Genomic DNA, 16,674 nt, shown 5'->3' with positions numbered 1-16,674 from the left:
TATCAATAATAAAACTAGTATCTACTTCTTGTTCTATTGCCAAACATAGCGTACCACACACAAAGGAAATACTCTTCTTTTATTTCTGTAGTCAAAAATACTTTTAAATTTTTGTCTTCTTTCCGCTACATGAACATAGAATGCTTCAGAAACATAAGACATTAAAAGAGGATAAATGTTTTTTTAGCAAAACTCAGCCATCTCATTCTTTCACTTATTGCATTCAAGTAGTAGTGATTCTATATTCATAGTAACAAGAATTTTGTCAAGAAGTTATCCCCTCAACTAAAGAAAACTGACTATACTTTAACCATGACCAAAACAATTTGTCCAACTTGATGCAACTGATTTTAGAATTGGGAATTTATTTCCTGAAAAACTCTTTTAAAAATCTATCAAAACAAGTTGATGATATTCTTTTTGATAGATTGTCATTCAGTCACTTATAAATTTTGGACCCGACAATATTTCAAAGATCACTTTGGTGAAGTTCTATTTAATTTGATCTCCTCCAACATATTCAAAATTTCAGCAAGATCCAATGATTGGTTGGAAAGATATGACCGGCAACACTAACAAAAACTTTCCAACTTGGCACTCACAAAACCATAGCTTAGACTGAAAATGATTTGTATGCATTGACTTTTCCATAAAATGAATGGTGTTCCATTTGGGATTAACAAAATCTCACTTGAAATTCCAAATGAAATATAAACCAAGATGATACCCAAATGAGGGAACTTTCAATACTTTACACATAAATTAGAGAAAGTGGGCTGAATTTAGACCCAAAAATTATTATTTTTCCCTCCCATTCTTTTTCTCCAAACCAATCTTCGATGAACCTGAGAATCTATCAAATACTTTCCTATTCAAACTTAATGCAAATCACAAAAGAAAACATTCCAAAATGGTACCCACATGTTAGAAACTGAGATTGAAAATTTCAAACTTAAGAAGTGTCGACATGCACTAGGTAATTTTCTCAAAAATAAATGAAGGATAAAAACTTGTCATTCAAAAGGAAATTTTATGTGTTCCATGCCAAATTCCCATTAACATGATCATTTCAGTGACCTTCTTTCTCTCCATAATGTGACAACATAGAAGAATGTGATTTTTTTTGTTGTCTTTCCCAAACTTGGCAATAAGATTCAACTCTATGAATCAATATTCTCCACACAATATAGAACCATGCATACAATGCTGAAAATATTCTCACAATCACAAAACATTTTCTTAGCCCAGATCTTTTGTTGGGCTCTGATACCAAAAATGATGCAGATAAACTTTGAAAACCTTTAGAAACTCAACTTGCACATGCATACATGTAGATTTCATAAATTTTTCTCAACAAAGGGTCAACACATAATGATGTTACCCAATCAAATTTGCAAAGGAATTTTTCTTTCCTATATTAAAAACATAGACATAAAACATAAATAAAGCATGAGACAAATGAGGATCCTCCAATGGTTGTCACAGACCATTGGAGGTCCTTTAAAACTTCTCCATGCAAAGGCCACTCTCAAAACAATAGAGATCTAATTTTTAGATTCCTCCCAAAATGAAGATCTAAATACAAATAGAAAAATTTATGTACAATACTACCCAATCACATCTATACAACACTAGAAACTCAAGAAAATTATAGGAAAACTCATGGACTTCATTCTATTCACTTTCTCCCAAAAAAGCTCTCCTAAAAACTCTCTCCAAAAATCTCTTTACAATATGATCTCCTTTCTCCTTTTAAAAAATCCTTCTAATGTAACTCCCAAGAAAACCATCATAGCTTTCTTTTGGTAGTTAACATTTTGAATGCCAACATATGATGCTTTAGGAATATTCATCATTTTCTTCCTTTTGACTTTTCCCAAAAAACATTTTCAAAAATTAAAAACTTTTAACACACCCAAAATAAATTAGAATAGAATCATACTAAGTCCTAAGTGGATAATGTTGGGTAGGATTATAAGAATGCCACCTAAACATTTCCACCACATGAGAAAAAGGACTTTTCTTTTAAAACATAAAACTCTAAACTCACACACACACACACACTAACATTTCAAATTTTAGATTTTAAACTCAAGTCTTTCTGATATTTTCTTGGCGCCCCTACATTTTAGTCATATTGTAGGTTCTCTTCCTATCACCACTAGACTTTTTGTAGCAATATAATTCTACATTAATAATGTTGCATGTTATCTTCCTGTCGCATTTGTGCTCCTACACCAAAAAGGAGGAATCTTAGTCTTCCAAAAATATTGTAGGGATCTTGCATTGAAATTAGATGGTGGTCTAAAGACCATATTGCTCAAATTATGATTGATCCCACATACTATCTATGTAGCTATCTTAATCAATATCTCCCTATAGTTAGGGTTTATTGTACTAAAGGGTGTGTCTAGACTATAAACTCCATTATAGCATGAAAATGTGAGGATAACCATAATGTGTTTCCTTTGATCCTCTTTTTGTTACAGGGGTCTCCTTTCGAAGAACCTAAACATGAGGGGACTTTACTGATAGTAGAGTTGTTTTTTGAGTTGTAGTTACAATACCAAATCTCTTATCTTCAATTTACTATAATTACATACTAGGGCATCCACCTGCAATCTTTCTTAGGTCAAATTCACCACAATACAACACTTGAAGTTGTGTTATTAATCTCACCAAATTTGGTATGATCCTAAATACATACATTATACACACACACACACACACACACACACACACACACACACACACACACACACACACACACACACACACACACACGCACACACACACACACACACACACATATATATATACATGTACATATATATGTATATGTATATGTATATTGTTTCATAGGTCACAAAAGTTCTAATAATCATTCAAGAATGCACTGAATGTTGATGTGCTTATGAATAATCCATATTCCATGTCCCCTAGTCATAATGATTCATGAATCGATCCTTAGGTTGTAGGTTTGTAACTAGGTAGGTATAAAACCATTATTGGAATGTTGTCAATGTTTACTTATTCACTCTTACAACTATCTCCTCACCAAAGGTATAGATCATCATCACTTTTCTTATTATGCCTCATGGCTTGTAATCCCTCAATCACTTAACTATGATACTTGAACCTTTATTTCATATTAGATGTATAATCTTATCACGAATTTATTTTCTCTATATTGAAAGGTTATATTTGATCCAATAATTTCCAATACCAAGGTCTATGAGTATACACTTGATTGTTATCATTAAATATCACTCATGCTTATACAATAAGCCTACTAACATTATTAGACTCACATAACCCAAACTTAGAAGTTTGCATTTTCTATCTTACCAGTTCTACACTTTATGTTACATAAGTCTCACCATTAAGTTACATTATTACCAGCATATTAAAATATAAATACTTCCTAATTAGGGTTCTATTCCTCATAGTAGCCTGAGATACTCTCATTTTTTGTGTATTCCTAGCTATCTTTCTTGTTAAATATCTTCTCTGAATATGATCGAATGCACCCAGACTCTGCTCCTCCGTCAGATTATTAGATGCCTTAGATCTACCCCCACAGTGTTATTTTGGATGAGTTTGGAGTTCACCCATTCTTTCTCCATCATCTTCATGGTTTTTAGACTTGGCTAAAGGCCAACATAGATACCCTTATTTAGCCTACTACTCTTTAGTTGCTATTGCAGACTCCAATCTAGCAACTAGAGCCCATTGTTGGTATGCTCAAATTACTAACCTACTAAGTTTAATTGGAATTGACATTGATCATCTCCCTCCCTAACACTTCTCATTGGATGTTCCTACTCATCTCCTCCCCTCTTGGTAGGAGTTAAATGGGTATGTCAAACTTGACATCTACAGGCAGTATATCATACAAACTTAGGTTGATCCTCTAAGGAGACTATGTCTGAGGATGGATTTCTACAATGAGCACTTAGATATTTGGTATGGGATTATTGCATGCCATGAGTACTTACACATATGTTGGACACATGCCCTACATATCTCCCTTGGTTCCTTCAAGGTGGGCTTGCACTGACTTTGGATCTAGGTCAATCACCATATATTTTCTCAATATTGCAGGGTTATATTTGATCCAATAATTTCCAATACTAAGGTCTAAGATTATACACTTGATCATTATCATTAATTATCACTCATGCTTATACAATAAGCTTGCTAACATAATTAGACTCACATAAACCCTAACTTAAAGGTTTGCATTTTCTATCTTACTAGTTCTACACTTTATGTTAAATACGTCTCACCATTAAGTTATGTTCTTACCATCATATTCAAATATAAATATTTCTCAATTAGGGTTCTATTCCTCATAGTAGCCTAAGATACTCTCATTCTTTGTGTGTTCCTAGCTATCTCGCTTTTTGAATATCTTCTCTGAATATGATCGAGTGCACCCAGACTCTGCTCCTTTATCAAATTACTAGATGTCATAGATCTACCCCCACAGTGATATTTTGGTTGAGTTTGGAGTTCACCCATTCTTTCTCCATCATCATCATGGATTTGTAGACCTAGCTAAAGGTCAACATAGATTCCCTTATCTAGCCTACTACTCTTCAATTGCTACTGTAGACTCCAACCTAGCCACTAGAGCCCATTGTTGGTATGCTCAAGTTACTAACCTGTTGAGTTCAATTGGAATCGAGATTGACCATCTCCCTCCCTACCACTTCTCATTTGACACTCCTACTCATCTCCTCCCGTCTTGGTAGGAGTTGAATGGGCATGTCAAACTTGACATCTATAGGCAGTATATTATACAAACTTAGGTTGATCCTTTAGAGGGACTATGTTCGAGGATGGCTTTCTACACCGAGCACTTCTTAGATATTTGGTATGGGATTTTTGTACACCCTAAGTACTTATATAGATGTTGGAAACATGCCTTGCATATCTTCCTTGGTTCCTTTAGGGTGGGCTCACATCAACTTCAGATCTTAGTTGATCACCATATTGCTAGAGAGGATCAAGTGTGTAGACTTTGTACCTTAGCAAAAGTAGAATCTAAAATCCATTTCCTTTTCAGATGCCCCACATACTACAAGATTAGAGGAGATTTTATTTTCTATTTAGAGATTGAAAATCCCTCTCAGATTTTGTCACTTACACAGATCAATGTTGCATTACAATCTATCTTCGTGAGTCCTTCCAACTTTGCGACCATATTTTACAGCTATCATTTCCTAGGAGTTAGACTTAGGCACAACCTATTATGAATTTCTTCTCACCCTTAGCTCCAGCTTAGGGTGTGAAGTGACCATGCATTCCCCTAACATAGGCCATTTTAGATCTGTGAGACCCTATAGGGGACCTCTTCGCTAGTGATGCTCCTCTTGTAGTACTCAGCCTCATCATAGGCCTCTAGTAGCCACTAGCCATATCAACCATTGTTGGACTTTTTCCCCTTTGAGGATGGATGCCCAATCTTTTTTGTGATGTCTCTTTCCTTCTTCTTCATTTATTTTACTCATTCTTTTGTGGATACCATTTGGTGCTTTGTTTGTGAGCTATCTTCTTGGTGTAAGCTTCTAGTCCCATAGACCCAAGTTGTGGTCTTTTATTGGACATTAATAAAATTACTTTATCTATCTTATCTTATCTCACATTAATAATCCTATTGTCTCAAGTTTCCAAATGTTACATGTAGATTCAAATTGAGTTCTTGTTTTCTTTCTAAAGAATACTGAAATAATACATTTTAATTTGTAATAGGTTGGAAGTATCCCAATAGCTTGATAACATGGTATACTTTTCAAGTGTTACCTTCCTATTTACTCACCATTCATTTTATCTATTTAATATTTTAACCCAAAGTTAAAAAATAAGTTAAATTATGAAGATCGTAAGTTTCATTTACTTATGCTGTAATGTCTAAATCATTACTAGTCTAATTCATCACCTCCATACTCAATATGAACTACAGTTCTTCCATGAGTGATTGAGTCAGGCATAATCTAACTTCTACTAAAGATGTGAAACACTTTCTCTCTGATTACTAGGTTATTTACTCATTCCTAGCTACATGATTGAAATTTTTTTTAGGGTTATTAACTTATTTTTCAAATTACAATACAAATAAAACACGTGACAACGAGATTCAAATCACTTTATTGGATTAAAACTGTCTTACAGTTTGCACATAGGGTCAATTACCAGTTCTCTGATAAATTCCATGGTTATTTATCTTGCACACTCAATTTGAATATCAGTAGTTTGATAACATCACATTCATATATTCAAAATAAATTTTCATAATCACATTGATCAAAATATTAAAACTTTCATATTAAATAATCTTTCTCATTTCTACACACAGATTTAATCATCACTAATCTCATAATTGAATCATCATAACCTATTTATTAGTTTGAACTAAAATACTAAAATAATCATCATGGTGCATACATATACCCAAAACATCATAAACATCATCAATAAAGCATGTTGAACTATCTAGTTGCATATATCCTAATCATCAAGGTACCATAATTAACATTATCATCATAAGATGAAACACCTCATATCATTGTTAGTGCAAATTAGTGTTTAAATAGTTCAACAATGTAGTAAGTATTGAATCAAGGAGTATCAAACATGAATGTATCAACTGATCTCAATTTCTAGTAAGACACCTAAACCATAAAATGTTAATTCATATGCATTCAAATCTCTTATAAAGCATTTAACAGAGAAATTCATATTTAAATAATTACATACGAGAAAGGGTCTTACAGTGTTGAAGGCCCAAAATTTGTCTATTAATTTTTTGGCAAAAGCAGTAGAATGTGGCATCTACATCTTGAACAGGTGTCCTACAAAAAGTGTTAAGAACACAATTCCATAGGAAACATGGAATGGTAACCCAATGTCACTCATTTTTGAATTTTTGGGTGCATTTCTTAGTCATTGATTCCATCTAAATCGAGAAGAAAACTAGATGATAAAAGTGAAAAATATAGTTTTATTGGCTATGGTGAAGAATCAAAAGCTTATACCTTGTATAATCCTATTTCAAAGAAATTGATTATTAGTAGGGATGTTGATTTTAAAGAAAAACATTCATGGTATGAAAATATAACAAAAAAGTCACAGGAGCCACCAATATAATTCAAAGTAAAGATGAATCAAAGGAACAAGGTACTTAAGCACATCCCTCTACTCTACCTAGAAACTTTGACAAAAGAGAACTATTTGAGCATCCAAGAAATTCCACTCTAGATTCAAATATAAGTGGTGGATCAGGTTCTACTTCTACATTACCAAAATATAGAGGTAAGAAAACAAGAAGCTTAAATGATATATATGATAAGGAAGAAGAAAATATAGACATATGCTCAAATTTTGTATCATTTTTTTGATATCCTTTATATTTTTAAGAATCAATTAAAGAAAATAAATGGATTGATCCTATGGAGGAAGAGATTGACTATATTGAAAGAAATCAAAGATGGGAATTAATGGATCTCCCAAAAGCAAAAGAATGTATTGGAGTCGAATGGGTTTATACAACTAAATTTGAGTGTGAAAAAGGTAAAATTGTTAAGCATAAGGCAAGACAAGTTGCTAAAGGATTTTTAGAGTAATATGGGATTGATTATAAAGAAACATTTTCTCCAATTACTAGACTTGATACAGTTAGAACTACTTGAGTAATAGTTGCACACAATAATTGGAAATTGTATCAAATAGATGTAAGATCAATATTTTCAAATGGTATTCTTGATCAAGAAGTGTATGTTAAACAACCACCAAGGTATGAGGCTTGTGAGCATGAAAATAAAGTATATAAATTAAAGAAGATACTATATGATTTGAAACAAGCTCTTAGAGCTTGGTATATGAGGATTGATTCATATATGATATGTAATAAATTTAAAACAAGTAACAATGAGGCCACACTATATGTAAAGAATAATGAACAAGGTTTGATGTTGATTGTGTGTCTGTGTGTTGATGATATTATGATATTCATAGGAAATCTACCAATAGAAATGTTTGAATCAGAAATGATGAAAGAATTTGAGATGAAAGATTTGGGGTTGATGAGATATTTCTTAGGAATTGAAGTTACTCAACATATCAAAGGTATCTTCATTTTCCAATCTAAGTATTTAAGAGATGTCTTGAAGAGGATTAAAATGATAAATTGCAATCCAATATCAACTCTAGTTGCAACAAGGACAAAACTTAGCAAAGAGGATAAGGGCTCATATGTTGATCCAACTATGTTTAAAAGACTTGTTGGAAGTTTGATATATATGATAACTACAAGGACAAATTTATATATTGTGTAAGTTTTATATCAAGGTTCATGGAGTCACCACAAAATTATCATTAGCAAGTTAGAAAGAGGATATTGAGATATGTTGTAGGAATAATAGGATATGGCATCCTATATTCCAAAGCTAACAATTTTTGTTTGATTGGTTATACTAAAAGTGATTTTGTAGTTAGCTTTCATTATAGGAAGAGCACATCTGGATATGTATTTCATCTTGGATCAGGTTTTGTGTCATGGGCATCGAAAAAGAAACCTATAGTGACAATTTCATCAGCTAAAGTAGATTATATTGCTGCCACTTCCACCACATGTTAAGCAATATGGATGTGTCAAATCCTATTAGATCTATAACACAATCAATGGAATATACACAAATATTTTGTGATAGAAAATCACAAATTCCATTATCAAAGAGTCATGTATTTCATAAAAGGAGAAAGCATACTATCACTACTTTCTTCAAGGAAAAGAAGATCAACTTCACATGGACATACTTAGATATACTTAGTATTTCTATGTGTTTGTTCATTCCCAAATTGGTTTTGATTGACCCTTTTGGAATGTTTGACATTTTGATCAACTCAAAGAGTTGAGAGCATAGGCCTAGTTACAAGTGAGTCAAAGAAATCAATTTAATTTACTTAGGCTAGATTTTTAACTTTGAAAGCCATAATTTAAGAAAATACAAAAGGTTTAGACTTACATTGATCGAAGCTAGCAAAGGATAGGCACATTTTTAAGGGTCTTCATTTTCTTTCCATGGCCTTTTTTTTGCTTCCTTTATATTTTTAAGAGACCTGTAATAAAAATTTTAGATCTAAATTCATTGATTTGTCATAAATTAATTTTTATTATGAAGAATCATAAACAATTTATTAAACATTGAATTTTGATCAAAAAAATTTGAAATTCTTATTGTTATATTATAGTATCATTCCAAACTTGCAATAAAATTTTTACATCCAAATTCAGTGATTTCTAATATTAAATTATTTTAAAAATGAAAATACACTAAAATTTTATTAAAAATAGAATTTTGATTAGAAAAATCTGAAATGTTTTATGTGATCTCTTGATTTCATGCTAAATCTACAATAAAAAAATAAAAATCTAAATTCTCAGATTTGCAGCATGAATTAATTTTTTTAATGAAAAACATGAATTTTTTTTATAAAAATGTAAAGTTGATAAAAAAAAATCTAATTTTTTTTTGCTACATCAAAGTCAATTTGTCATAAATTTTCATGAAGATTAAAAAAATATATTTAAAAAACTCTCCACAAAAATTATTTGGAAGAAGAAGAGGAGGAAGAGAAAGAAAAAGAAGACGAATAAGAAGTGGAAGAGAATGATGAAGAGGAGGAAGAGGAATAAGAAGAAGAGGAGGGGGAAGAAGAAGAAGAAGAAGAAGAGAGGTCTCTCAAATGCTCCTTCAAATTGCAATCTCTTGCCCTACAGTGGGTGCCAGAAATGTGTACCTACAAATAGTACACTTCAATAGAACATTACAAGGTTAGAGGTTAGCACATGAAAGATATCAATTAAAGCACATAGAAGCCTTAACCAAATTATCTTATTGCTCTCTAACTAAGAAGAGTATGACTAAATCCTCAATTGTCCTTAGAAATGAGTCCCTAATTAGTGAAAATGCATGTCTAATATGAGAGATTCAATTAAATCAATGAGATATGAGTGCAAATTCTAGCTAAATTAATCAAACTGAAAGCCAAGCTAAGATAGAAATTCACTATAATGCCAATGCAACTAAGAAATGAAAGTGATTTTAGTGAAAATGGTGGAGCAGAGTGAAGCTGGGAGGAATTTTGAATAGGATTTTGAATGAGAATATTGCTAAGTTGGGGTAGGGCAACTAGCATGCAGGTCTCAAGTAGGACATGAACGAGGGAAAGGGGGATGCAATAGAAGATGGGGACCCACATGCTTTGTAGCTACACCCAAGAGAAACGATTATCTTTATTCCATTACCAAGGACATTAGGAGGAGGGGCCCTAAGGGCCTAGGGGAGATAGACTAATCTATTTAGAGTCAGACCATCTAGTAAATCCTCTTTTTCTAATATCATTGATAAATCTAATAAGGAGATTTTTGCCTTAAAAGTTCCCACTGAAATTACTGACCATAACATTCTAGGTATGGCTACCACCCTGGTGGGCAAATTTATTAGCCCCTGACTAAATATTGATCTAGTAAGTATTTTAGCCAGAAACAAATGGGAGTTGAAAGGCCATGTTGAAGTAACAACTATGGCAAAAGGCTTTATGTCTTTTGAGCTCTCTTGCCCAGAAGATTACTCTAAAATTCTTTGTGCAGGTAACTAGATGATGGAGAAATCTACTCTTATAATTCAAAAGTAGACTTCCAACCTTGACTTGGATAATGACTTTCTAACCTAGGCCTTAGTGTGGATTAGGTTGTCAGAGATTCCCTTAGAATACTAGCATGAAGATTTTTTTGATGCCATTGCAAACTTTTTTGGGGAACTACTATTTATTGATCCTATCATTATAGTGAAGAAAAGACTCATGTATGCTACAATCTACATTGGAGCGATTGAAGGCTAGGATATGCCTCAAGTGATTGAGTTTCAGTCTCATCTGGGTAGACAGGTATAGTAGATTGACTATGAGAATGTTCCTTTGCCTCCTTCCATTGCAAAAAGGCAAGACATAAAGCAAAGGCTTGCCAAATATTTAGAGAGAAGGAAAAGGCTCATAAAGCTAAAAAAAACCAAGCGAAGAACAAGGACAACCAAAACAAATCCCTGAACCAAGTTGATGCACATAGAAAGGTGTGGAAGGAAAAAGATATAGAAGGAAAGGCCCAGTTGAGAGAAGCTATTGGAGAAACTGACAAGAGGGAACCCCCACTAGAAAATAACACTCTAGAAGGAAGCAAAGAATCTAAGAAGGAGGCACACCAAAAGGCTTCATTGACAAATAGAAAGAGGGTCTTGATAGATGTTGTGCCAAGTCCCAAAATCACCTCATAGGAAAATGGAGGGAAAAATGTGGCTAGTAATATAGTGGGTGTAGGGAAGAATTTCACTGAGGAAACCATAGAGATTTAAACCAATGTAGTCTCTTGTGTTCTAGATTCTCAGGATGGGGATCTTGTGGAGGTGTTGGCATAACCTCTTTCAGAGGATTCCAACTTTAGCACAAACAAAGGGGTCTTCACTTCAATGATCAATCAATTCCTTGAAAGGATTTCAGCCATCACTCCTAGTCACCTTTCTTGGTTGGAGGCCCTCTTTGATAGCTACAAAGAAGTAAATGAACGACCATGAATACTAGTCAAGCATAAGAAAAAGAAAAATAGCAGGGACCCTTTGTTGGTCTCACCTGCAGCCATCAGGAGTAGGGTGAAAGTTCATACTAGAAGAAAATCTAGTACCCCTAGTAGGAAGAACAAGAATCAAACAAGAAAGGAAGAAACAAGGAGGAATATTCTGGATGGGACCTAAAGAACCATCTAGGAATCATGTAGCCAAAATAGAGCATGAAGATCATTTCTTGGAACATTCGTGGACTCAATGGAATCCACAAACAAAAAATTGTTAGGAATATGATTAGGGATCTCATAGGCCAAATTTATTTTCAATTTAGCAAACTAAAATGAAGAAGGAGAAAGTTGCAAAGATTTCCTTTTGTAAAGGAATGATGAACACAACTATTGACTTTGATGGGGCTTCGGGTGGTCTGCTAATAATATGGAAGAAAGCCTTTGAAGCTAACATCATCTTTGATGAAGGTAATATTTTGCTCATGGATTTTTTTTAATCCCAAGGCTTATGATAGATGGTTTCTTTTGAACATCTATGCCCACAATACTAAGAATGGCAGAAGATTTTTTTGGAAAAAAAAAAAGATTTGGTAGCCCAGATGGGTGAATCAAAGGGCATTGTTATGGGGGATTTCAATACCCCTCTCTTGGCTTCTAAGAAGATAGGGGGCTTACCACCTAATGTGGATAGCAGGCAACACTTGGCCAATATGATAAGGAACTTGGCCCTTGTGGATGTTGATCTTCAGGGATGCAAATTTACCTGGTCTAATAGGAGAATTGGTCTAGAGTGCATCTAAGTGAGACTGGATAGAGCCCTTTTAACTTTATATTGGTTCAGTCATTTTTAGTGCAATCTTTTGTCTTTGGTGCATCTTGGATCAGACCACTCCCCAATCTCTCTTACTCTTGATAGAGTTAATAGAAAAAAGGCTTTCCACTTTAGATTTGACAAGATGTGGTCAATGCACCCCGGTCTATTTGACAAAATTAAGGAGTGGTGGGGTATACAGGTTGATGGAATAGCCATGTACAAGGCAGCCAAGAAACTTAGATTCATTAAGTTAGAAATTTGAAAATGGAATAAAATGGACTTTGGCAATATTTTTCATGCTAACGAGAGGATTTTGTAGGAACTTTTTGAAGTGCAGGAAGAGATCCAGACTTGGGCTTATGATGATATTAAGATGAATTTTGAGAAAGAAATCCTTGTTGATCTTCACAATATAGTGTGGAAAGAGTAAATGTTTTGGAGGCACTGGTCTAGGTCGGTTTGGCTAAAGGAAGGGGACAAAAACTATAGATTCTTCCACCTATCCACTATGAAACATAGGGCTACCAATAGAATTTTTGAGATTAAAAAGGGGAATCACACTATTAGGGAAGATAATGAGATAACAGAGGAGGCTATTAGGTACTTTTCTTCTATCCTTACTAAAGACCTTAACTTGGAAGAAGAGGACTAGAATGTTATTCTTAAAACCATTCCTAGTGTTATTAGTGATGCTCAGAATTGGGCCTTAGTGGCTATCCCAAAGCTTAAAGAAATTAAAGAGGTAGTTTTTGCTCTGCCTGCTAAGAAGGTCCCTAGCCTTGATGGTTCACCCACCTTTTTTCTTCTAGATGTATTGGAAAATTATTCAATTTGATCTTGTCAGATTTGCTCAGGAATCTTTCGGTGCCAAGAACTTGCTGAAAGAAATCAATGCTACTTTTTTGGATCTAATCCTTAAAGTCACTAGTGCAAATTCTTTTGGTTCTTTCAAACCTATTAGCCTCTGTAATTTAAAAAAAAATATTTTTGTGAAAGTTTTAAATAATAAAGTTATCAATTTACTTCTAGAGATTATTGCACCTCAATAATTGGGTTTTGTCCCTGGTAGACAAATTCTTGACTCCATCATTGAGGTTCATGACATTATTCATTCTCTTGATCTTGACAAGCAAGAAGGTTTTTTTCTTAAACTTGATCTATCTAAGGCCTATGACAGGATGGATTGGGGGGTTTTGGACCAAATTCTTGAAGCTTTTGGTTTCAACGCTAGCGTGAGAAAGATTATCTCTCAATTGGTTTCCAACTCTTCCTTTGTGGTCATGCTTAATGGGCCCCCCTTTAACTTCTTCAAATCCTCTAGGGGTCTTCATCAAGGCAATCCTTGGTCCCTTATCCTCTTCATCATTATATCTAAAGGTTTAGGCAAGCCCATACATTTCAAAAGGACCAGAGGGGATTTAATTGCCCTGAAACCTTCTTTTGGCCCCTTGGTTTTCACTCACCAACAATTCATGGATGATACCATTTTGGGGGGTGAGGCCTCAATGAGAGAAGCTAGGATTGTGAAAAGCATCCTTAGTACTTCTTCCAAGGCCTCTAGGTAGATTATCAACTGGGACAAGAGTTCAGTGTTCTTCTTCAACACCCCCTTAGGTAGGCAAAAGAAAATTGCTAGCATTTTGGTTGTAATATTGGGGCCCTCCCTTCCATTTATTTGGGCCTCCCCTTGGGGATTGAACCTCCAAATATCATTTGGGACAATCTCATTGATAGATTCAATAGGAAGCTAGTGGGATGGAAAGGCATCACTCTGAGTTAGGCTGGCAAAGTGTTGCTGATTAAATACACTTTGCAGAACTTGCCCACTTATGCCCTTAGCCTCTTCTCTATCCCTTCTAAGGTGGCTGATAATTTAGAAGCTATTTAGAGGAATTTAATGTGGTCAAGCACTAACAAGAACAAGAAGAACTCTTTAAAGGATTGGGAGAACATCTATAGGTCCAAGAAGAAAGGGTGACTGGGGATTAGAAAGCTGAAATAGTTCAATTGTGCCCTACAAGAGAAATAGATTTGGAGACTCTTCAATACCAATGGTGAATGGAGAGATATATTGAAGTTAAAGTATGTTTCTAATCTTAATCTAAAATAGTTCATCAGTGAGGAACTTGACCCTAGGGGCTCTAATATCTAGAATGGCCTTTTGAGGATGAAAATTTTAGCCTTTGAGAAAGCAAAATGACAACTAGGTAATGGTGAAGATATTAATTTTTGGCATGATGACTGGCTTAGATCTAGACCTCTTTGGGACATGGAGCCTTTTAATATATGGGCTAATGTTTGTATAGAAATATTTTGGAGCAGGGTGACTGTAATGTCCCCTTTTAATGTCCTTCAAAATCGCTCCTAGTTTCCAAAGGAAAAAAGGTCTTATGATGACTCTAAGTGCTTGTTCTATAAAAAATGTATTTATTTCCAAGAATATCACCAAATCCTATATATATATAAAACTCATAACTTGGTATAAGATAAAGGATACTTGGAATTGGTTTCTTTTAATTATGTTCCTTCTTATATTCCTTATTAATAGATTTATGCCCCTTTGGTAAATCAACTTAAATATTCCCCTCCCAATCAAAAAAATTGATCACTTGGGATATGTATATCCTTAAATTATTGGCAAGTATAAATCTCCTTCTATATGAGTGCTGTCAGCCTATGGCCTTTGTGCATGTGGTCGGTACCTTGATGTACTGGTGTAGACTCTGACAAAGATGCCTCTGTATGTCACGAAACTGATCACTAGCTGCCCTAATCACTTGCTTCACATTTGCTATATGGTATATGACTATCCTTCATACCTTTGATGGTAATAATAATACTTCCCTTGTTTGGTGTATTGATCAACAAATCCGATGGTTTCCCTCAATCATTTGATGGTATATTCATTTCAATTCTTCTTATTTCCTATCTTTCTATGGAGTTGGGATTATACATTATGGGTTCATTAATGCAAGTGCTAAAGTCAATGTTACCAATGCTGATATGTCATTATTCTCCTTCGCTCTCATCCACGGCTTTTCTACCAATACAAAAATATCTTGTTCTTCTTTGAAACCCAATTGTTGATCTTCCTAAATATTATGCTCGTCAACTCGATAAGCCACGACCCTTCACCCATGCTAGCAATGATGTCATCCATTTCATGCTTTAATGGTGCCAATTTGGTAATTAGTTTATTTATTATATTTGATATAATTAATAATTAATAATTAATATATTTGTAATTATTATATATGCTATTATAATATATTAAATATATGTTATGTAAATATAATATCATATTGTGTTATCACTTAAATTAATTCTTTTATTATTATTATATATTATATTGATTAGTCTATTAATCAATTTATTATTATTATCATTAGTTATTAATATCATATATATTCAAATGTGAATACATTATAATCTTCTTTGGTTTCATAATATTATTATCTATTTATTATTATTCTTAGTTATGATCATTGTCTAATATGTTATTCAAATATTCATATATCCTTAAATTTGGGCTCATGACAGTGACTGACTATAGGATCCATAATGAGTGGATTGATCTAGCTGAGATGTCCCAGGAGCTCAACCCATTGATGGACATGGTTAGGCATATTCGTTTGTCCCATAATAAAGATTCCATTATCTAGGGGGAGATTGTGAATGGCATTTATATTGTGCCCTTTGGCTATGAGAATTTTCAAAACTTTCACCTAACCCCTGTGTTGGCCAAAGCCTGGTACCCAGGGCTCATCCCAAAAATTAATACTTTTTTTTAATAATTTATGCTCCAAAACTATATTCTTATGGTGGATAACCTCACCAAGAGGGGAAATATGATTCCCAATAGATGCATTTTATGCAAAAAATCACTATGAGAGTGTTGAGAATATCTTTATCCAATATCCTTTCATTAGAACTATTTGGCCTCTTTTTGTGTCTTTTTTTCAACATGTCCTAGTGCTTCCCATTCGACATTTTGGGACTCTTTGAATAGTGGTACCTTAGGATGTTAGGGATGACACCATGGCTTTGTGGAACTAGACCTTACCCTATGTGTGCTAGGGGGTTTGAAAAGAGTAGAACAACATAATTTTTAGGAATAAGGAAAAATAGGTAGACGTTGTTATCCACAAATGCCTTAATGCCTTGATGGAAAACTACACCAAAATCAAAGGTCCTAACCCATGTTTTAGTACAAAGGGTAGTGACCATAACA

This window comes from Cupressus sempervirens, chromosome 9, assembly GCF_028749045.1.
Source record: "Cupressus sempervirens isolate cs-2001-9-10 chromosome 9, ASM2874904v1, whole genome shotgun sequence".
Taxonomy (NCBI): Eukaryota; Viridiplantae; Streptophyta; class Pinopsida; order Cupressales; family Cupressaceae; genus Cupressus; species Cupressus sempervirens.
The sequence above is the reverse complement of the archived record's forward strand: the minus strand, read 5'-3'. Positions refer to the sequence as shown.